Here is a 24925-nt window from a genome sequence, read left to right on the forward strand (position 1 = left end):
AGAGTTGCTTGTTGGAGGCCATAAGTTGATCATAAGCTTCAACCTCAAGGACTCCTCTTCGGGCTTGGCGATCATTACTAGAGTTCATGGCTCTTATAGCCATTTTTTCAATCAACTCGTACCCCACTTGTGGAAGTAAGGCATCGAACTCTCGAAGAATATTGGAGACCATCATAGAACTTTGCCACTTGTTCAGCTTGAGTAAGGTTATGTTGAGGACACCTCCTCAAGAGCTTCTTGAACCTCTCCCAAGCTTCATAGAGATTCTCATCGGTGGATTGAGTAAAAGTCATGATGTCATTCTTGAGCTTTCTCAAGAGGGCTCTTGGAACAAACCTTGTGGTGAACTTCTCAGCCAAGTCTTCCCAAGATGTAATGCTACCTTGGGGCTGTGAGTTCAATCACACCTCAGCAGTATCCCTCAATGAAAAGGGGAATAAACTCAAGCAGATGGTGTTCGCTGAAACATTCTGAACTCTGTAGGTGTTGCAATTGTGGATAAACCGCTCCATGTGTGCATGAGGATCTTCAAGAGCACCTCCACCATACTGATTTTGGCTCACCAAATTAATGAATGTCGGCCTCAGCTCAAAATTTCCCGTGCCATCGGGGGAAACTATGCTGCCCGGATAATCGTAGCTCATGGCAGCCGAGGTGAGGTCTCTAAGAGAACGATTGGCGTTCTCCAATTCTTGCTCTTGAAGTATTTGAGCAATAGCCTCATTCACTCTTTCTTCAATGTGGGCTTGCATCTCCTCCTCCGTCATATGGGCAGCCATAGCGGCTATCTCAGCAGCTCTTTGTTGAGCTCGTCGACGATGGAGGGTGCGTTATGGCTCCGGATCAAACAGCAGTGGATCCGAACCAAGTCTACTGTGCATAAACTGAAATCACAAAAACAGAGAAAAGGTTAGTAACACCTATTCAATGCAATGCTTAGTAAAACAAACAAACAAACTCTTTAACTTAAACCGAAAACCACAAACAATCCCCGGCAACGGCGCAAAAAACTTGTTGGTCAATTCGCAAGTGTACGAATACCTCCGGGTTTTAAAATATAGAACCACAGGGATTGTGAGTGAGAATTGTTGATTTAAGCCTAAAGTTTTCAAGTTCTTAAAACAGTAAAATTCAGAAATTGGTTTTGGTTGATTGTGACAAAGGTTTTGCAAAAGAGCAATGTTGAAAATGATGTAAATAACAATTGATGGAAAATTGCCTTGGGTTGTTGATCATCTAATCCACTTTAGTTCACCTATCCTATGCATGTGAAACCTTGATTTATCTCTTGTTGTTATGCCTATGTACTTACTAGTTGATTCCTCACAAAAGTAATTCTCTCAAACTGAAAGATAAGCCCAATTACTTGTGTACTTAAACATTCATAAGAGGTAAATAAGCATGTATATTCAGGCCAACAAAACCCCACCCTTACTCTATGCCTAGAAGCAAGTATAGAAGGATCTATTTCAATTCATGTCCCTAAATCATAACAAACTTCCATTTGATTATAATCTAGCCTATAGCATAGGTGCACCAAAGCTAAACATGCAATAAGGAATTGAAATACAAGATTGAATCAAGAACTCATGCATAGAGATAGGATTTAACAAACTAAAATTTCATAGAGTCTCTTAAACCAAAGAAAAAAAGAAACTAGCCACTCATGGCTAGAGAATTCATGCAGAAAATGTAATGAAAACCTGAGAAAAATACAAGTTGGAAGCCTCCCTTGGCCCCAAAGTTCTCCTCAGCTCTCAAACTTGATCAAAAATGAGTAAAAATGTCTAACTCCAAAAAGAAATTGGCCTAAGCCTTATTTATAAGCAAAACAAACGACACTGGGCGCTCAGGCGCCAATTCAGAGCGCCTGAGCGCCAATTGCATGTGAAAAACATGCCTCTGGACCCTAATTGGCGTCGAGGCGCCAATTCCCAGCGCCTGGGCGCCAATTCCCTGGCTTCCATCATTTTGTACTAGCGCCTAGGCGCCAATTCCCAGCGCCTAGGCGCTCAAGCTCGCCTGGAACAGCCTTTTCAGCTTTTGTAACTCCTCTTTAATTCCTCTTTTAACTCTTCCTTCAATTCCAAGCTTCTTGGCTTTTTTTCTTCTTCAGTTTTTGATCTGCATACTTAACCACAAAGACAAGGAAAAATCTAGAAGCTCAAAGAGCTCATTAGCACAAGAGGTCCTTCATAAAACAAAAGAAAATCATGCAAGTCCTAAACTTAACTTATAATGCAAGAAAACTCTCTATAAAACTACAAAATTACCAAAACAAAACAAAGACTCAAGAAAAGATAAAAATGCATGAGAATGCATGAAACACTACATGAGACTCAACAAAAAGACTCAAAACAAACAAAGAAATGACCCTAAAAACACTACAAAAATAGGGTCATCAACACACACACAAGCACACACATACACGCATCATATATATATATATATATATATATATATATATATATATAGTTATTCATACTACCTCAGACTTTGTTAGAGTCCTAATCCTAGTCCATACCTAGTTCTAGGGTTAATTCGTTATCTAACTGTCATCACCTGTTTGGTTAGAGTGTGGGATGTTACATGATCCATCTCCATGTTTGTTTGTCCATACGTTTGAACCATTGTTTCCTTTATTCCCTTAAAAGTATTGCTTGAGGAAAATCTAATTCTTCTTTCTTCTCCACAAACGGCGCCGTGACAAGAGTGTAAAAGGTGGAATCCGACCTCGGAGCTTCCATTCGAGGCTTATTCAACATCAACAGGAGAGATTGGCTTATGTCATTCTTGAACAAAAATCCGATAATAGAATTATTTTGGAGGGAGGGTCGAATAACTTCGTAAGTAAACTTTTGATAGATAAATTGAAAGGATCCAATTCGAGCACGGTTCAAAAGAGTCAAAATTTAGAAGATATTTATATTTATCGTTCTCCTCTTTCCAGCACCAGAGCTAGTCGAGAAGGCTAACCGCCCGGGAGCCCTACTATGAAAAGCGATCTTTGAATAGGAAAAATAGTGGATCTTTGGATAACTTCCTCAATATCAATGGTGGAGCCGACCAAGAGTGGCGGTGAAGTTTTGGTGATGCAGGTTGCATGCTTCAAGGTATTGCAAAAGACACTCTGACGCTCAAGTCAATGTATAATCAACGATAGAATTCAAGAGCTTTGGAAGAACTCAAGGTCAAATGCTAATGAGAAATATATGGGTATCGTTTGACCCAACTTTTTTTTTGTCTTAAAAGCTACATTCATGCGCATGAGATTTGGACGAGACTTGGTGTGCGTTTAGATCCAACTTTCTTTCATGCCTGCTCACGGACTCGGGTTGGGTTCCCATCCACCATAGGGACCAATGCAGGTTTGCCATTATTTTATGGTGGCTTTGGCGTTAGCACAATAGTGTCAAATTTAAGCTTTACACTTATGGTAGCTTTGATTTGAACAAGCAACTGATTGATTTTGGTGGCCTTATTCGTAATGCTTCGGCATTTTGGGTGGGTGGTTTTTCGGGCTCCTCCAATGGGTCATGTGCGATCTCGGTTGAGTTGTGACCATCAAACATGGCCTTCTCTTAGCTTGAGAGTTGGGTTTTCGACATGTCATTTGTGAGAGTGACTCGTTGGATGTATTCCCTTTAACGTCACACTCGGGAGTTTTGTTGGCAGAGATTGTTAATATTTCTACCCGTCTGTTGCGTGTTAGTTTCCAGCATGTCCCGTGTGGGGCTAATATGTGTGCTGACAATCTTGCTTCCTTGGATTTGCGCTTTCAGTTTGGTTTCTGGAATTGGCAACTTCCCCGTATGAGTTGAGCTGATTCCTTACTTTAGACCGACGTTGTTGTGTTGGTCGTGTTTAGTTTGTTGCTTTTTGGTCTTAGTTTCATTCATTCATCCAAAAAAAATTACACAAGTAAAATATCAATAATAGGGGTAAAGATAATATTCTGAATAGAAGTATTAGTTTCCATTTTGGGTGGATTAAAATTTAGAGTTTAATTTCTATGCACTGACGATGTAAAGTTTACATCGTCAATCAATTAGATTGCAAGGATGTGAGAAAATCTCTCTTTTTATTTAATTTCATTTATCGACATGACACAACCTTGAAATCTGATTGGTTGACGGTGTATAAAAACTTTACACCTCCTGTGATCATCCTTTTTCTTTAAAATTTAATATGGAATTCGCCATTTTTTTCTTTTCACTGTTATTTATGATACAACCAAATGAGAAAGGAATTTTAGATCTGTGTTCTCTTTCTCAAATTAACATTTCCTATCTCATTCTCTCAAAACAAACATATGAGAAGAGTAGATGATTTATTTAGCCCTCAATCCTTTCCTGTTAAGGTCTGTGATTATGTTATGGAAAAAATATATTGTCCGGTGAAAAATAGTGACACATAAGTGTTGGCTGATCAAAATTGGTGAAATATAGTATACAATGAAAAATTTGAATTCCACATTTTACAAATAATTATTTTTATAGAGAACTCTTTAACTTTTTAAAAACCAAAAAAAAAAGTTTTTTTTATATAAAAAAAAGTTTTTGCTTGATCCCCAAGCCAACCTACCAACTTTCTGGTCAATTAATTGTAAAGTCGCAATCACTTTCTCGTCTGCACTTTTCAGTAATCACCGTCTTGTGAAAATAGAAATTTCATTAATTTGTTATTTAATTCAAAATTGAAATTCTATTAATTATATAAACATTTGATTGGTTCTGACTTCTGAATTTATGAGTTATGACCGTAGGGCAGGGGGGGAGGTCGGTCAATGACAATTTACAATAACAAAGAAAGAGTTTCTTGGTAGCCAAGCATAATATTCATTGAGGAAGAAATAGAAAGGAAAAAAATAGCAAAACAAATAAAAGGGGAGAATAGACGTAGAAGTGTTGAGAAAATTTGAGATATGAGAAAATAAATTTTTTTTATCTATACAAAATAAAATCAATTTCTAGATTTTTCTTTTTTTGACAATTTCTACATTATAAACTATTAAAACTAAATAAACTAATCAATTGACCCGGAAGAATAAGATTGTTATTTCAATTAAAATAAAACAAAATTTAAATGTTTGGGGTTATTTGACTTTCATATGTCTTCCCTCTGCCTATGCTAGATGTAGTAAATGTCAAATGTATCCTATATCTATTTATTTATATAGATATGTAAAGGAGACTTAAACCATATCATTACACACAATAGTAGAAATGAAGACCCTATATTTATCTCCTTGAAAAAAAAATTAAACTCTTGACTTTTCATTTTTCATACAACTTACTCATTATCCTTCATGATAAAAAAAATCACATTTACCTATATAAATAAATTAGACACCCATAAAATGAAACAAGGTAATGATTTCATTTATGAACAATTTATCGAGATATATAATTAATTAATAATAAAATATAAATTATTAATAAATAATTTATAAAAAATAATTTTAAAACTAAAATTTTCGCAATAAGGTATTTATGTATTATTTGAAAAAATATTATATATTTTTTATATTTTTTGATCTATTATATATTAGTGAAAATGACTTGAGAAGGAGGAAAATAATTAAAAAAAAGTGAATAAATTTGAAAAATAATATTTCACGTTATTTAAGTTTATTTTTTGAAATAATCATTAAAGTTACAATTTATTATAATTTTAAAATTTAAAATTACTTTTTGTTGATAAAAGAGCACAAATTATGTTATTATTATAACTTATTTGATGATATTAACAATTTATTATTTAATATAAAATATTTCAAACTTACATAATTACTTTTCATTTAAAAAATAAAAAAATTATTAAAACTAATTTAATGTTAATTATTAAAATAAATTAGTAAATTTGAGTCTGTATTTTTTTACAAAAAGAAAACTCTAAATTGTCTCAATATTTTTATAATACTTATAATTAAAAGTTATTTTCAATATTCCTTTAAAGTATAATAATTTTTATATAATGTTAAGGAATAAGTGATCTAGCCATCTATCAATAACCGATCTAGCCAACTTCCATAACCGAGACCAACTTTTGGGTGGCTGATGAGGTAGCGGTGGGACGTGATGGCAATGGCAGATTTGGAACGAGGGGAGATGCGGTGGTGCCACTTTGGGGTTGTTGTGGTGTGAGGGAGAAGCTTCTATGGTTGTGTGATTTTCAGATCTAGAAAGTGGAAATTGGATCAGGGGTGTCACAATTTGAGGCGAGTATTAGGCAGGAGAGGTGGCAGCACAATGTGTTAAATAAATGTAAAACCTCGAACTATTATCACCAACATATCGTGCATCATAGCGGTGATGGATGCGTGATTTATGTCATAGGTCTTGCGTTCGAAACCTCTTAAATAGACTCCTAAAATATTTAGTTCAGGGGTTCGACCCTTTGAATGGTGTGTCTTGTAACACCCCGATTTCCGGGTGTCACTTTAGTAACACAAAAATAAACTTTACGCGAAAAACAGGTATTTTTTTCCGTTTGATTCCTTTTAATTAGAGCGTTAGAAAATAAAGACATAACCCAGCAAACTAAACTAACCGATGTACAACATATATAAACATGTACAGCCTTAGCTGCCCTCCCACGTCACGCGCACTCGCAGTGACTCCAAAGTAGTGTGCCCGTAGGCAAATATATACAGATCCAGAAGTGTGAGTGAGAAAGTTATAATTACAATCCACTAGGAGAATGTCGACCTCAAAATGGCCTAGGCAAAGACCCCTATGGTCCGACTGACTCACTGTAATCCCTCAGTAAGAGAACCACACAAAAAGTCATGCGTCGGGAACCTACCCTGTCCCAAAAGCAAAACGAATCAGAGCTCTACAAAAAATATGACGCCTGCCTAAACCTACCCTCCCAGTACCGAGTCCACAACGAACTGAAGTTGGCAAGTTGAAGCTCAGCTCCATGCGTTGTAAAACTCCCTTCGTCAGACGTCCACGCTCGTCAGTCCGGTCCTCCATGACCCTTCCCCGGTACGTCGCCCGATGACCCACAAGATAGATCACCCAAGCGGTGGGGGCATGTCGGTCAACCAGCTCAAACCTGATCCCCCCCGAGGGAGAGACCATCGAAACCCAATCCTCCGTCGACGTCTGGCAGCAGGCCGACCGCCCAAACACAAACATGAAACCAAAGCCATGGCGCTAGGGTCAACTCACGGAATAAAGTAAGTATGCATACAACATGTGATTGGGGAATATATATATATGTTATTATATATATATATATACTCCTAGCATGTTATCGGCTCTAACAATAATTCAGTAATGCAAACAGCACACAATTCCAGTCAGGGTGAATGTATGCGTGAAATGCAATTCAATATAATCCGGATAGTTGTTTGGGATGGGCACCATCGAGTCAATCCTAACACCGGCCTAGTGTTTAACCATTTCCGCTCGGGTGTCGCTTACAAACCCATGCATAGTCGGATCAGCCCCAACCATCAAAGGTTGTGCCACTCTGCCCGCTATGCCGAAGATACACCCAGGTGTTCTTCGATGAAGGCAATTCCCCAACCTTCGTGAAGCATTCCCGTTCTTCACCGTTCGTGAAGCATTCCCGATCTTCACCGAGGCCCAATCTTTCGATCGTACAAACCCCGAATGATGCATGATGCAATATGGTTAGCCAAACATCGAATCGTCCTCACAACACAAGTGTTTAGCTTAAAACCCAATTTCAAAACCCAGGAGTTTAGTGTCGGTCAATACAACACAACTCCAACAACAGGAGTACTAAAGTACTCGGTGACTTTCAATTATCACCGTGGCTCACCCCCCCCCCTTGGTGTCCAGCAATTCTTCAGAACCCACAACAAAAGTCGACTTTTCCCCGTCTTTCGCAATCTTTTTCCCATTGAGATTCCCTATGGTTTATTCGTTAATGAAAGCATTTCGCTCAAGTTATGAGTTTATTTCTCGAAGTCTAAGTTTCCTAAAGTCTTTAGTTTCCAAGATTCTATTCATTCTAAGTTTGCCAAAATCCCACCAAATGTAACCCCCGGGGAAAGTCTAAGTATATAAACGATAGCTAAGTCTCAAACCTTGAGTTTGGACTTGCCTAGGGTTGTTCATCCAACCCGAAAAATCAAAAGGAATCAGTTCAGTGATTCTTCGCTCCGAAGTCGCGTCAAAACGCACAATTCAATAACATCTCAATACCATAAATTATGGAAAACATCATTACATTAATTCATCATCATAATCAATATCAAAGTAAAGCATAAGTCGAATTTATCGACGCCTATCATGCTGTAACATCCCGATCTGACGACTGGCCTCACAGTAACAACACGAGTCTTTTCAGTGCGCTTTGTCCTCACTCGCGCACTTCTCGGGAAAACTTCCCAGGAGGTCACCCATCACGATATTGCTCCAAGGCAAGCACACTTAACCATGGAGTTCTTATCAGTTGGGCTCCCGAAAAAGAAGTTGCAACTTGTTGTTATGAGTAGTACCAATCAAATCTCTTATGCCCTCCTCAACTGTATAGTCCATCCCTTTACAGTCTCGGAATACCTCTTGTTCGGGTGTGAAATCGGTTCATTCATGTGCCCCTCCGCCTAGAAGCCTGCCAGGAGCCGCTCCTTGTCCGTGCCTCACTGCACCGGAGATCACTCCCCGCCCTCGTCAGCCCCAGGCGTCACACATGCAATCTTAGCTAATATGTAAGTTGCCCTAACCTCGAGTTGCTCTAGTCTCGTGGTCTAGGTTTCCTTCACACTACAACTCATTAACGATTAGCTCGATCACAATACAACTCATTAACGATAGACAAAGCATTGAAGCTTCAGAATACAACAATCGAGTACGAAAAGACAAGTTTTCGAAAACGAAAAACTCCCCCCCACCCACCCCCCCCACACTAACATGCTCTCGGCCAAAAGAGGAAAAGAGCTCCGGCTCTTTTTCTTCGATCTAGTCTAATTACAAGGTAGTTTTAGGGTAAAACTAGAGTAAAGAAACTGTCGGAAAAATTTTCGGACGATCGGATCGAATTACGGCTATTCAGGGGCGTTTTGGTCCAAAATAAAAGCTCAAAAACTCAAAGTTAAAACTTCGGAAAACAAATTTGACAGCGATGTTCCTAACGACATTTGTAGCAACTAATCCTAAAGGCACGAAGTCGGATTGCGACTTTTCGACATTAAGGTTTCGAAATGTGCGCAAAAAGGGTTTTGAATCAGTTTTTCAGATCCTTGACAACTCGATCAAAATCGGCGAATATCGGCGAATGTTCTAGGCTCTTGGGCAAGTACAGAAGATATCCCAAGCGAAAAATCAAGAAAAACGGATAGTTTTACGAAAAGCTCGAAACTTTGAGCACAGAAAAATATATAGAAACGCAGTAGAAACAATTATCAGAGGTAAGAATCAAGCTAGTTACCTCGATACCTTGAAGTAGGGACAAACAGCTCAAAGATCGGTCAAGTTTCGGCGAAAATCTTCCTTCCTCCTTTCTCTCCTTGCTCGCAGCCTCCTTGGAAGAAAATGTGAGATATTTTGAATTTTCCAACTATTTATAGGAAGGTGAAATCGCGGGAAAATGAAAATTTCGCAATTCCGATTTTTACAGCACGTTCAGCGGTGCATTCTAAGAGCGATTCTGGCGACAGAATTCCAGAACTCAAAACAAATCTCTATAATTAGGGAAAAACGATCTCTAAAACCCCAAAAGCGGTGTAAGTTAATCTGTCCCGAAAAACTACTTTTTGCTGTGAAGGTCAGACGACAAAACTTCGTTCTGAAGAAAGATTGGAAACATCGAAACAAATCTGCAACGCGGATGGAAACTTCGTTAAAAGCTCCGAATAGAAAAAGTCTTCATCCAGTGATCGAATTTAGGGTTTTGAAGCAAAGAAATTAGCGTCGTCAGACTTCCGAGAAGTGAATACTATCGTGCGTACAGTCCAGGGTTCCGAAATGAAACACTGGTCGAAGGAAAAATAAAGAGAACTTCTTATTTTCCCAAGGATTTGAAATCTCACTTAAACGTTGCTTTAAAAGCGAAATTAGCCTATTCTGGACACTCTCGCCATAAGGCAGGTGTGCAGACGACTCGCACTAACTCCTAAAACAACTATGAAACATTCCTCAAGCAATTCTTGAACTTTCGTCTTCATTAATCTTTCCCAAACATCAAACTCCTGTCACGCTTACACTGATTCTACGCGTGAGTCGGAAATTAAACTTGTTCTGTAAATCCAGGTCTTACAATACTCCCCTCCAAAAAGAAAGTTTCGTCCTTGAAACTCAGAGTTCTGTGAAAATTCCGAGATACAGTTCCTTGATCTTGTCTTCCAATTCCCATGTAACGTCTCTCGTATCATTGTTCCATATCACCTTCACTAATGCAATCTGCTTTCCACTCAGCTGTTTCACCCTTCTATCCCCAATACGAATCGGCGGTGCCTCAAAAGTCAAGTCCTTCAGTTCAACGTTGTCTGGCTCAATTACATGAGTCGGGTCTGAAATGTACTTCCTCAACTGCGACACATGAAATACATCATGAATGTTGGAAAGAAATGGTGGTAGCGCAATCTGATACGCCACTGGTCCAACACGTCGAGTGATTTGGTAAGGTCCAATGAATTTTGGCGTGAGCTTCCTTGACTTAATAGCTCGTCCAACCCCCGTATTCTGAGTTACTCGGAGAAACACATGGTCGCCCTTTTCAAACTCTAGGGTTCTGCGTCTCTGATCAGCATAACTCTTCTGTCTGCTCTGTGAAGCTCTCATCTTTTCTCTGATCTGCTTAACCTTCTCAGTCGTCTGTTGCAGCAATTCCGGCCCAATCAACAAACTCTCCCCATCTTGATACCAACACAACGGTGTCCTACACTTTCGACCATACAAAGCGTCATACGGTGTCATCCCAATGCTCGCATGAAAACTATTGTTGTATGTAAATTCGATCAATGGCAGAAGATCATCCCAGCTTCCCCTATTATCTAACACACAAGTACATAGTAGATCCTCTAGCGAATGAATAGTTCTCTCTGTTTGCCCATCAGTTTGTGGATGATACGCCGAACTCAATCTCAGCTTGGTTCCTAACGCATCATGAAGAGCTCCCCAAAAGTGCGAAGTAAACTTTGGATCCCCATCAGACACAGTACTCGTCGGAACTCCGTGTAGTCTCACAATCTCAGCCACATAAATCTCAGCCAACTTTTCCACATTGTAGGTAGTTCTCACTGGTAGAAAATGCGCTGACTTAGTTAAACGATCCACAATTACCCAAATCGAATCGTGTCGCTTCTGTGTTCTTGGCAAAGCTACCACGAAATCCATGGATATGCTATCCCATTTCCATTCTGGCACGTCTAAACTCTGTAACATACCAGCAGGTCTCTGATGCTCTACCTTAGCCTTCTGACAAGTCAAACATGTAGCTACATACTCAGCCACTTGTTTCTTCATTCCCGACCACCAAAAATTCAGTTTCAAATCTTGATACATCTTTGTCATTCCAGGATGAATGCTCCATTTGCACTTGTGTCCTTCATCCATGATTAGCCTTCTCAATTCTGGATTGTTGGGTACACAAACTCTGTCTTTGCATCGTAGAATATTGTCAGTTCCTAGCTTGAACTCCGGGTCTCTCCCTTGAATTACTAAGTTCCTCTTCTCTAGCAGAAACACATCTTGCAATTGTCGCTCTCTAATCTCTTCCATCAGTCCACTGGCGATTCTGATCATACCAAACTTCAACTTTCCCTCAGACGGTGTCACACCTAAACTCATATCTCGAAATTGTTCCAGTAACTCCAGCTCTTTAACCATCATTGACGAGACATTCATCTTCCTACTCAAAGCATCAACAACTACATTTGCCTTCCATCTTCGTTGCCTCATGTTCAGCTCCTTCTGATCGAACAAGTATTTAAGACTCTTGTGATCGCTAAATATCGTGTAAGTACAACCATAGAGATAATGCCTCCAGATTTTAAGCGAAAACACAATGGCAGCTAACTCCAAATCATGAGTCGGGTAATTCTTCTCGTGAGTCTTCAACTGTCTCGAAGCATAAGCCACCACTTTTCGATGTTGCATCAGTACACTTCCCAAGCCTTGATGCGAAGCATCACAATAGACCTCATAAGGTTCCTCCGGTTGTGGCAAAATAAGCACAGGTGACGTCGTCAACCGTTCCTTCAGAGTCTGAAAACTTGATTCACACGCCTCAGTCCATGCAAAAGGTTGATCCTTCATCGTCAGTTGAGTCAAAGGTCCAACAATCTTGGCAAATCCCTCAATGAAGCGTCTATAATATCCAGCTAAACCCACAAAACTTCTGATCTCTGTCACTGTCTTCGGTTGTTCCTAAGCCAAAACAGTCTCTACTTTCGCTGGGTCCACAGCTATGCCTTCCTTCGAGATAACATGGCCTAAGAAATTGACTTCCTCCAGCCAGAATTCACACTTGGAAGGGTTCGCATACATCTTTTTCTCTCTCAACACTTGTAAAACTTGGCGCAAATGTCCTTCATGTTCCTTCGCGTCTTTCGAATATATCAGTATGTCATCAATAAACACCACCACAAACCTGATCTAAGAATTCATGAAAGATGCGGTTCATGTAATCCATGAAAACAGCAGGGGCATTTGTCACTCCAAACGGCATCACTAGGTACTCGTAGTGTCCATAACGTGTTCTGAAAGCAGTCTTCGGTATATCCTCAGTCTTCACTCTGATCTGATGATAGCCTGACTTCAAGTCTATCTTGGAAAATACGGCATCCCCTCGTAATTGATCCATCAAATCATCTATCCTCGGTAACGGGTATCTGTTCTTGATCGTCGCCTTGTTTAGTTGTCGATAGTCCACACATAATCTCAACTTCCCGTCTTTCTTCTTAACTAAATGCACTGGTGTAACACCCCGATTTCGGTGGCGTCACTTTAGTAACCAAAAGAAAATACTTTAAGCGGAAAAACGTGAATTATTTTTTTCGACAATATAACTAAAGACAGAAAGCAATAAAACTCCCCAACAAAAGATAAAAGGAACTACTATACAACTATATATACATGCCTCGCTAAACACTACCACGTCACGAGTAACCTCCAGTGACGGGTGACAGAAAAAGAGTAACGCCCGTAGGCAAAAGTACAAACCAAAAGAAAAGTCAAGTGTCCGCAACACTATCCCTCAAAATGAGAATGAGTTAGCCCAGATGGCCTAGAGCAAGACCTCTTAGCCCAACCAACTCTCTGTGATCCCCGTAGAGGAACCACACAAAAAGCTATAGGCGGGAAACTACCCTGTCCCCAAAGAAACAATGACGGTCAGAGCTAAGACTCTACTCCTACACTAATCCCATCTCGAGTAAGTCGCTCGGTGGCCAGCGGGGTCGACCACCCCTGAACCGTAGTCCTCCTGATCAAGCTTCTTCAACCTAGTTTCCCCTGAAGGGTGAACCATCGTGAACCGGTCCGCCATACTCAACTGACAATGGCGTAGTCCGCCCAAACACACACAGAAGACGCGAGGGTCAACTCCAAAGAATTATATAAATAATAAAACCAGATATATAGGGTAATAATTATTTAGCCTCTCAGGCTTATACGTTTAGGGATAAAATCCTAGGGTTGCATATATCACAATGAATATGAAGATCATAATAACAATTAGCATGCCTCAAGTAGGATAAACAGGTACCAATCACACTCAGCAACTAAGTCAGCATGTATGTTGCATGAAATGCAATGCTGGGTAACAAAATGCATTCCGGAAGAAGGATGGACACCATCGAGTCAGCCCTAACACCGGCCAAAGTGGGACCATTCCGCTCGGGCGTCTCTTACACCACACAAAAGTAGTCAGATCAGCAGTGAACCCGTAGGTCTGCCATTCCGTCTGCTACTGAGGACCACCGTAGTGTCCTAAATATGGAAATCCGGGTCTTATGACCATTTTGGAATCCACCGAGGTCCGGTAATCCGCCGTGTATTAACCTCAAAATGAGTGCATGAATGCAAGTGATTAGCCAAACAACGTCTCCGACCTCACTCGACACGTCGTCACGTGTTCTAGCTAACTTATTGTCTCTAAAAAGCCTACCCTAAGGCAAACGTCGATTCTGCGACAAAATGAATTAATCAAAAGAAGAAGATACTTTGGAACTCATGGTTCCCGGCTAAACTTTAGATAGCCAAACAATAAACTGCTCATCGAGCGAAAAGGTACCGAGTACTTGGAAACTTATAGTTCCCGGCTAAACTTTAGATAGCCAAACATTAAACTGCTCATCGAGCGAAAAAGTATAAGCATACTCGGAAACTTGTAAGTTTCCTCAAGACTTGGACTCGACGACACTTCTCATATTTCCCAAACTAATATTCAGGCTCTAAGCTCTTATCTAAGGGTATCATTATTGTTCAAAGGATTTAGAAATTGATTAATGTCTTATGAGTTTTCCGTGATAAAATAGTTTTCATTTTAATCTTATAATACTTCCTAAGAGTTTTTAGAGATCCCATAATCTCAAATAATTCCCTGAGAAGGTCTCGATCCATTAAAACATAACAAGGTCCGAACTTCGTTCGTCCTTTAAAACTCTCTCAAAATCTCATAAAAATTTGGCATGACCTGCCCGTAATCCTCACTCCTCAGAATCTCATGTATAAGTGGAATAGCATAAATAAAACAGCTCAGTCAAAAGCATAAACAGCATATTCCAACACATCCTAAGTTAACCATGTAGCACATAGCATGTGAATCATTTAGCACACAATATCATGGCATCAAATACTCAACAAGTTCGGCCGAAGCCTCAGAAATCATTTCAGACATTTAGCAATTAGGTGCATAACACATAAATCAAGTCGAATTTCATCGACACCTAAAGCATTATCTAGTAATTCAGAGAGTAGCCCTCACCTGTAACTCCTCCAGCGTTTTCCTCACAACCTCCTTCACGTTCCTCGCCTTGATCTCCAGGAAACTCCTCAAAAGAACCTTAAGCCAAATCACAGAAATCAACACATTGAGTCAGAAACTCAGCAAGCAATAAGTCCTAGGGTTACACGGTACATTACAAACTCTGTGGTACGACAATCTAACGCGTTAAGACAAGTTTTCGAAAAAGTCGGATTTCCTCCCCCCTTGGTATAGCTCTCGGCCACTTTCCTTAATTGGGAGGGTCGATTTTTCTTCGATCAAACTTGGTTCCTAGGTTAACATAAGCCGTAACTAAGACGGTTCTAGGCTCGGAAAAATTTTCGGATCGAAAACTGATATAGGGGTAGTTTGGTCATTATTTTTAGCTCAAAATTTCAAAATTGGATTTTTGAAAAACAGATTGGATGGAGACGTCCACAACGACGTTTATGACGACAAATCCTACTAGCACTAAGCCAAGTCGATAGATTAGAGCTTAAAGGTTGCGACTTTACCGAAAAATGGGTATTTAAGGTAGAAATTGATCCCGGCGGCATTTCGTCGACATTTGACAAAATCTAATCCGCAGAACACGCTCAGGAGCATGCAGGGAAGAAGTTTAGACACTGAAATCAAGCTATTTGGACAATTTTACAAAAAGCTCCAAACTTTGAGCTCAGAAAAACATAGAAAAAGTCGACAGATCTGACGATCATAAGTGAGATATAGTTTACCTACCTCAAGGTCTTCGATTAGCGACGATCGGTGAAGAAAACGGGCAAGAAACGACGAAGATCCGGATTCTCTCTCTCTCTCTAGCTGCTCACGGTTTTGGGGGAGGGAATGGGTGCCTTTTTGCAAAAAATCAAATTTTCAAGCTATTTATAGGTTTTGGAAAAAGCGGAAAAAAGATTTTTTTGCGATTCCGATTTTTCCTGCGCGTTCCTCTGCGCATTCTAAGATAGGTTCTGGCGACAGAATTCCAGAACTCAAAACAGGATTCTTGGAATTAAACCAAAAGATCCAAAATCGGCATAAGTCGGTGTAAGTCGGATTATCCCGAAAAACTACTTTTTGCAGTGATCGTCGGATGAGAAAACTTCCTTCTGAAGAAAGATTAGGAATGATGAGAGAAATAGGAGAACGCGGGTGGAATCTTCATTTGCAGCTCCGAATAGAAAAAGTCTTCATCGTCTGTCGATCTTAGGTTTTCTCGAACTATCAGGGATTCCGTTTCGGCAAACTTCCGAGAATTGGAATTTGACGTTCGTACTTTCCAGGATTTCGCATCGAAATGGTTGTTTAAGGACGGAAAAGAGAAGTTCTAACATTTCTCTGAGGATTTTTGGAATTAGTTTCCATCGTGTCCTAAAGCGTAAATTAACTATTCACTAATACCTTCGACCTAGGATTAAGCGTATGTTAGTCGTGCTATAACTCTTCCGGTTTTTCGATACATTCTTGGACTTTTCCTGAACCTCTTTCCTTCCCAAATTTATCTTAATCAAATAACTCTTTTATTTTATTCACTTATCCAAAGCGTTAAAACTTGGGCCTTACATTACTACCCTCCAAAAAGAAAGTTTCGACCTCGAAACTTAAGGGTCAGTAAAAAGTTCTGGATACTGTTCCTTGATCTTTTCCTTCAGCTCCCACGTTGCATCGCCGGTGTCCTTGTTCCAAATAACCTTCACTAACTCGATCTCTTTTCCCCTCAACTGCTTTATCCTTGTGTCACCAATGCTGATTGGCGGTGTCTCGAAAGACAAGTTATCCTTCAACTCAATGTCATCCAACTCGATGACGTGCGTCGGATCAGCAATATACTTCCGCAGTTGTGTCGCATGGAATACATCGTGAATGTTTGATAGAAAAGGCGGTAGTGCGATCTGATAAACTACCGGTCCTACACGACGAGTAATCTGATAAGGTCCAATGAACTTTGGCGTAAGCTTTCTTGATTTGATTGCTCGACCAACTCCTGTAGTCTGAGTAACTCGCAGAAACACATGATCTCCTTCTTCGAATTCCAGGGTTCTGCGCCTTTGATCTGCATAGCTCTTCTGTCTACTCTGAGAAGCCTTCATCTTCTCTCTGATCTGTTTAATCTTCTCAGTTGTCTGTTGCAGAAGTTCCGGTCCTACTAACAAATTCTCTCCATCTTGATACCAACATAAAGGTGTTCTACACTTGCGGCCATACAAAGCCTCATACGGTGCCATACCTATGGTCGTATGAAAACTGTTGTTGTATGTGAACTCAATCAGTGGCAATAGGGTGTCCCAACTGCCCTTGTTGTCTAACACGCAAGCTCGTAGCAAATCCTCCAATGATTGGATAGTTCTCTCAGTTTGCCCATCAGTCTGTGGATGATAAGCAGAACTTAATCTCAGCCTCGTTCCCAAAGCCTCATGAAGAGCTCCACACAAATGTGAAGTAAACTTCGGGTCTCTATCGGAAACGATACTTGTTGGCACTCCATGAAGTCGCACAATCTCAGCTATATAAATCTCTGATAGTTTATCCACGTTGTACGTAGTTCTCACAGGTATGAAATGAGCCGACTTAGTCAATCGATCCACGACTACCCAAATCGAATCGTATCCTCTTTGAGTTCTTGGTAATGCCACGACAAAATCCATCGATATGCTATCCCATTTCCATTGAGGTACATCCAAGCTCTGTAGCATACCTGAAGATTTCTAATGTTCCACCTTCGCCTTCTGACAGATTAAACATGCAGCTACATATTCTGCCACTTGTCTCTTCATCCCTGGCCACCAAAAATTCACCTTCAAGTCCTGATACATCTTTTTCATTCCAGGGTGAATGCTCAACTTGCTTTTGTGACCTTCGTCCATAATCAACCTCCTTAAGTCAGGGTTGTTAGGTACGCACACTCTATCCTTGCATCGCAGGATATTGTCACTCCCTACCTTGAATTCCGGGTCCTTACCCTGAATTACTAAATTCTTATTTTCCGAGTAAAAATTCATCTTGTAACTGTTGGTCTCGGATTTCTTCCATCAATCCATTGGTGATCTTGATCGTCCCAAACTTCAGTTCTCCCTCAGATGCTCTCACATCTAAGCTCAAATCTCAAAATTGTTCCAGCAGTTGCAGCTCCTTAACCATCATTGATGAGATATGCATCTTCCTGCTCAATGCATCAGTAACGACATTAGCCTTTCCAGGATGGTATTGTAAGGTAAAATCGTAATCCTTGAGAAATTCCATCCAGCGTCGTTGTCTCATGTTCAACTCCTTCTGGTCAAACAAGTACTTTAAGCTCTATGTCGTCCTGCTCGACCACTCGTGTCGGTTCTATGTTGGAAATAACATTGGTTGACGCTACGTGCAATTGCACAACCTTAACCACTTGATCCTTTACTTTTGTTCGTCCAAAAATTCTGCTTAAACTCAGTACACCTCTGGCATTCCAGAGTGAATGTTCAACTTGTCCTCGTGATCTCCACTCATGATTCAAAACTTAACTCGATCGCTCTATAACTCATAGACGAACTATTCCCTTGGAATCTACTAGTCCATTAACGTCGATTCCAACTTCGTAACTATCCTCATTCGCACCATGAAATCAATCTTCTACTTAGTCATCACTCAAAGTAAAACTCGACGTGAGTCTTTATACCTTGTGCATCGCTAGACCCAATCCCTTTTAACATCCATTCATCAGCAACTTATAAGCTAATCACCATCTTAATATCTTACAATCCATTATTGTCATCTCCCCTTTTTCGAGACTTCCCTTACTTGAACCATAAAACCAACCTTCACTTATTCACAACCCACTTTACAATTACCTAAAATCCTTAACACTTCCCCCAAATCCGAACTTATTCCCTAGAAGATCAAACCATAGCTGTACCTCAGGAAACTTAACTAGTCATTTTATCATCCGATCCCTCAACCTTCGGAGGTTTAACTACAATCATTAATGCCAACACCACTAAACTCTGATTCGAACATGATTTTCACCTCCCAAGGTCAATCTTAACCCTTAAATCCTCACTTAACTTAGTGAAATTCACTTGCTAACCCCAGCATGCAATATCGGAATCCATAACAAAGTTCCATTCACTCTTAGACTCTAAGAAATTTGTCCACATATAACAACCTCAAGTATTAATCTTGATACTAACTCTTTATTTCCGTAACTAGATCGTCCTCCCATCAATCCGATACTTAGTCTCTCGATCAAAACCTGACAAACCTTGAGTCCTACGCACTTAAGACAAGAATTCATAGACTTAAAACCTAAACTTTCACCACGTTTGGACCTCAAATGTCCTTTAATTCTTCAATACTCTTAAATGAATATCCATTTCTTAAACTATAACTCCTCCCCAAAGGAGATCAACTACTTAACAAGAACTTTACTTCCCAACTCAACTAATCCTCGATCCAATCAAATTAATCTTACCAATCCATCTATCAAAGTCCATTGCCAGTTCTGATTCCGAATATCACCCCCTCAATATTAAGTTGATCAGGCCTAATACATCGAAGGTGAAGATTTAGAAAAACCCACTGGAACAGTCGATGAGTTCCTAACATCCAGTAGTCACAGAGATCTTGATATTAAATCCTCAATGATGCCGCTACGGAACTACACACTCTCGACACCATACATATACTATCCATACGGAATCTCTCTGAGATTCATCCTTCAGCTTCTAGCTTCTTGTTAAACGCATCGGTGCAAGACTACTTTCTAGGCTTAACGTGTTATTCTGAACCTCGTGTAACTTCTATAGTTTAAACACGAGCAACGGTCAAATAAAGTATTATTAGGCGTAATAACTATAAAGTCAATGCTTAAACAATTTAAGTAAAATTGGTGCGTCGCATGTGCTACGAGAGTAATGGAGCGTATTATACTAGAATGAGAAGGAATAGTTAGAAGGTTACCATCGTTTGTGCGCTCTCCTCTGACTAGTCCGTCAGCTCCCTCGCCGCACGAGACATAGACTCCTCCCCGTGCAGCAGGATGTCTTCCTCTTACCGTAGGCACAGATGGCTCAACCCTGGTTACATTGCAATCCTTGGCTTGATGCCCCGGGCGATTGCAGTTGAAACATAGAGGTCTCCCGTCTGGACACTTGTTAGAGTGGTGCCCCACCTTCTTGCACCTGTAACACGTTACTTGCTTCCTCGCCCCTTTAGATTTGGCAGGAAGTTTACCCTTCATCTTGTTGTCAGACGGTCCCGCTTGGAACGTCCTACAGTTCACGGCCAAATGTCCACGTTGTTTGCACTTGAAGCATTGTGGTCCAGTCACTGAGCACTGAAAGGCGTAGTGTCCAAGCTTTCCACAACGGAAACATGACACAGCCTCCTGGCCAATAGTTGTGGTCGTCGACTTGCGTGATCCTGGAATAGGGTCTCTTCCCTCAGGATGCTGGTATGGCTTCCACCGTCGGTGCTCCTGAGAACCTGATCTCACTGGTCCTCCAGTTCCAGCTCGGTCCAATCCACTATGCTGGTACTTGGACGCCTGGATTAGCGGTTGAGGTTGCTCACGTGCCGCCTCCTCAGCGCGTCTGTAAGCGTCCTCAGCAGCCTGATTCATCATTGCCTCAATCATGGTAGCTATTGCCTTCGCCATACGGTCAGGGCTCACCATCCTATGCTTAGTCAACAAACAGTTAGTACTCATCATCGGATAGCATCTAACATACTATACAATATGATTAAGCAATAACTTCAATCAATTCTAAGCGAGAAATCGCTTGGCAGACAATCAATTTTTTACTCTTTGCAGAGTCACACAACCTAGCACAGAAGACCTATTCCCCAAAGACTCCCGAAAGACTCGACTAAGCTCTGATACCACAATGTAACACCCCGATTTCGGTGGCGTCACTTTAGTAACCAAAAGAAAATACTTTAAGCGGAAAAACGTGAATTATTTTTTTCGACAATATAACTAAAGACAGAAAGCAATAAAACTCCCCAACAAAAGATAAAAGGAACTACTATACAACTATATATACATGCCTCGCTAAACACTACCACGTCACGAGTAACCTCCAGTGACGGGTGACAGAAAAAGAGTAACGCCCGTAGGCAAAAGTACAAACCAAAAGAAAAGTCAAGTGTCCGCAACACTATCCCTCAAAATGAGAATGAGTTAGCCCAGATGGCCTAGAGCAAGACCTCTTAGCCCAACCAACTCTCTGTGATCCCCGTAGAGGAACCACACAAAAAGCTATAGGCGGGAAACTACCCTGTCCCCAAAGAAACAATGACGGTCAGAGCTAAGACTCTACTCCTACACTAATCCCATCTCGAGTAAGTCGCTCGGTGGCCAGCGGGGTCGACCACCCCTGAACCGTAGTCCTCCTGATCAAGCTTCTTCAACCTAGTTTCCCCTGAAGGGTGAACCATCGTGAACCGGTCCGCCATACTCAACTGACAATGGCGTAGTCCGCCCAAACACACACAGAAGACGCGAGGGTCAACTCCAAAGAATTATATAAATAATAAAACCAGATATATAGGGTAATAATTATTTAGCCTCTCAGGCTTATACGTTTAGGGATAAAATCCTAGGGTTGCATATATCACAATGAATATGAAGATCATAATAACAATTAGCATGCCTCAAGTAGGATAAACAGGTACCAATCACACTCAGCAACTAAGTCAGCATGTATGTTGCATGAAATGCAATGCTGGGTAACAAAATGCATTCCGGAAGAAGGATGGACACCATCGAGTCAGCCCTAACACCGGCCAAAGTGGGACCATTCCGCTCGGGCGTCTCTTACACCACACAAAAGTAGTCAGATCAGCAGTGAACCCGTAGGTCTACCATTCCGTCTGCTACTGAGGACCACCGTAGTGTCCTAAATATGGAAATCCGGGTCTTATGACCATTTTGGAATCCACCGAGGTCCGGTAATCCGCCGTGTATTAACCTCAAAATGAGTGCATGAATGCAAGTGATTAGCCAAACAACGTCTCCGACCTCACTCGACACGTCGTCACGTGTTCTAGCTAACTTATTGTCTCTAAAAAGCCTACCCTAAGGCAAACGTCGATTCTGCGACAAAATGAATTAATCAAAAGAAGAAGATACTTTGGAACTCATGGTTCCCGGCTAAACTTTAGATAGCCAAACAATAAACTGCTCATCGAGCGAAAAGGTACCGAGTACTTGGAAACTTATAGTTCCCGGCTAAACTTTAGATAGCCAAACATTAAACTGCTCATCGAGCGAAAAAGTATAAGCATACTCGGAAACTTGTAAGTTTCCTCAAGACTTGGACTCGACGACACTTCTCATATTTCCCAAACTAATATTCAGGCTCTAAGCTCTTATCTAAGGGTATCATTATTGTTCAAAGGATTTAGAAATTGATTAATGTCTTATGAGTTTTCCGTGATAAAATAGTTTTCATTTTAATCTTATAATACTTCCTAAGAGTTTTTAGAGATCCCATAATCTCAAATAATTCCCTGAGAAGGTCTCGATCCATTAAAACATAACAAGGTCCGAACTTCGTTCGTCCTTTAAAACTCTCTCAAAATCTCATAAAAATTTGGCATGACCTGCCCGTAATCCTCACTCCTCAGAATCTCATGTATAAGTGGAATAGCATAAATAAAACAGCTCAGTTAAAAGCATAAACAGCATATTCCAACACATCCTAAGTTAACCATGTAGCACATAGCATGTGAATCATTTAGCACACAATATCATGGCATCAAATACTCAACAAGTTCGGCCGAAGCCTCAGAAATCATTTCAGACATTTAGCAATTAGGTGCATAACACATAAATCAAGTCGAATTTCATCGACACCTAAAGCATTATCTAGTAATTCAGAGAGTAGCCCTCACCTGTAACTCCTCCAGCGTTTTCCTCACAACCTCCTTCACGTTCCTCGCCTTGATCTCCAGGAAACTCCTCAAAAGAACCTTAAGCCAAATCACAGAAATCAACACATTGAGTCAGAAACTCAGCAAGCAATAAGTCCTAGGGTTACACGGTACATTACAAACTCTGTGGTACGACAATCTAACGCGTTAAGACAAGTTTTCGAAAAAGTCGGATTTCCTCCCCCCTTGGTATAGCTCTCGGCCACTTTCCTTAATTGGGAGGGTCGATTTTTCTTCGATCAAACTTGGTTCCTAGGTTAACATAAGCCGTAACTAAGACGGTTCTAGGCTCGGAAAAATTTTCGGATCGAAAACTGATATAGGGGTAGTTTGGTCATTATTTTTAGCTCAAAATTTCAAAATTGGATTTTTGAAAAACAGATTGGATGGAGACGTCCACAACGACGTTTATGACGACAAATCCTACTAGCACTAAGCCAAGTCGATAGATTAGAGCTTAAAGGTTGCGACTTTACCGAAAAATGGGTATTTAAGGTAGAAATTGATCCCGGCGGCATTTCGTCGACATTTGACAAAATCTAATCCGCAGAACACGCTCAGGAGCATGCAGGGAAGAAGTTTAGACACTGAAATCAAGCTATTTGGACAATTTTACAAAAAGCTCCAAACTTTGAGCTCAGAAAAACATAGAAAAAGTCGACAGATCTGACGATCATAAGTGAGATATAGTTTACCTACCTCAAGGTCTTCGATTAGCGACGATCGGTGAAGAAAACGGGCAAGAAACGACGAAGATCCGGATTCTCTCTCTCTCTCTAGCTGCTCACGGTTTTGGGGGAGGGAATGGGTGCCTTTTTGCAAAAAATCAAATTTTCAAGCTATTTATAGGTTTTGGAAAAAGCGGAAAAAAGATTTTTTTGCGATTCCGATTTTTCCTGCGCGTTCCTCTGCGCATTCTAAGATAGGTTCTGGCGACAGAATTCCAGAACTCAAAACAGGATTCTTGGAATTAAACCAAAAGATCCAAAATCGGCATAAGTCGGTGTAAGTCGGATTATCCCGAAAAACTACTTTTTGCAGTGATCGTCGGATGAGAAAACTTCCTTCTGAAGAAAGATTAGGAATGATGAGAGAAATAGGAGAACGCGGGTGGAATCTTCATTTGCAGCTCCGAATAGAAAAAGTCTTCATCGTCTGTCGATCTTAGGTTTTCTCGAACTATCAGGGATTCCGTTTCGGCAAACTTCCGAGAATTGGAATTTGACGTTCGTACTTTCCAGGATTTCGCATCGAAATGGTTGTTTAAGGACGGAAAAGAGAAGTTCTAACATTTCTCTGAGGATTTTTGGAATTAGTTTCCATCGTGTCCTAAAGCGTAAATTAACTATTCACTAATACCTTCGACCTAGGATTAAGCGTATGTTAGTCGTGCTATAACTCTTCCGGTTTTTCGATACATTCTTGGACTTTTCCTGAACCTCTTTCCTTCCCAAATTTATCTTAATCAAATAACTCTTTTATTTTATTCACTTATCCAAAGCGTTAAAACTTGGGCCTTACATTACTACCCTCCAAAAAGAAAGTTTCGACCTCGAAACTTAAGGGTCAGTAAAAAGTTCTGGATACTGTTCCTTGATCTTTTCCTTCAGCTCCCACGTTGCATCGCCGGTGTCCTTGTTCCAAATAACCTTCACTAACTCGATCTCTTTTCCCCTCAACTGCTTTATCCTTGTGTCACCAATGCTGATTGGCGGTGTCTCGAAAGACAAGTTATCCTTCAACTCAATGTCATCCAACTCGATGACGTGCGTCGGATCAGCAATATACTTCCGCAGTTGTGTCGCATGGAATACATCGTGAATGTTTGATAGAAAAGGCGGTAGTGCGATCTGATAAACTACCGGTCCTACACGACGAGTAATCTGATAAGGTCCAATGAACTTTGGCGTAAGCTTTCTTGATTTGATTGCTCGACCAACTCCTGTAGTCTGAGTAACTCGCAGAAACACATGATCTCCTTCTTCGAATTCCAGGGTTCTGCGCCTTTGATCTGCATAGCTCTTCTGTCTACTCTGAGAAGCCTTCATCTTCTCTCTGATCTGTTTAATCTTCTCAGTTGTCTGTTGCAGAAGTTCCGGTCCTACTAACAAAT

At 40.6% G+C, this 24925-nt stretch overlaps 1 non-coding gene across 1 annotated transcript; it reads left to right on the plus strand.

The window, feature by feature from the left end:
- Positions 1-204: 204 nt before the first annotated feature.
- LOC130709578 (small nucleolar RNA R71) lies at positions 205-311 on the plus strand. The gene has a single exon (XR_009010054.1). It is a non-coding gene; the product is annotated as a small nucleolar RNA R71 (small nucleolar RNA).
- Positions 312-24925: the final 24614 nt, after the last annotated feature.

Source organism: Lotus japonicus, chromosome 3 (genome assembly GCF_012489685.1).
Source record: "Lotus japonicus ecotype B-129 chromosome 3, LjGifu_v1.2".
Classification (NCBI taxonomy): Eukaryota; Viridiplantae; Streptophyta; class Magnoliopsida; order Fabales; family Fabaceae; genus Lotus; species Lotus japonicus.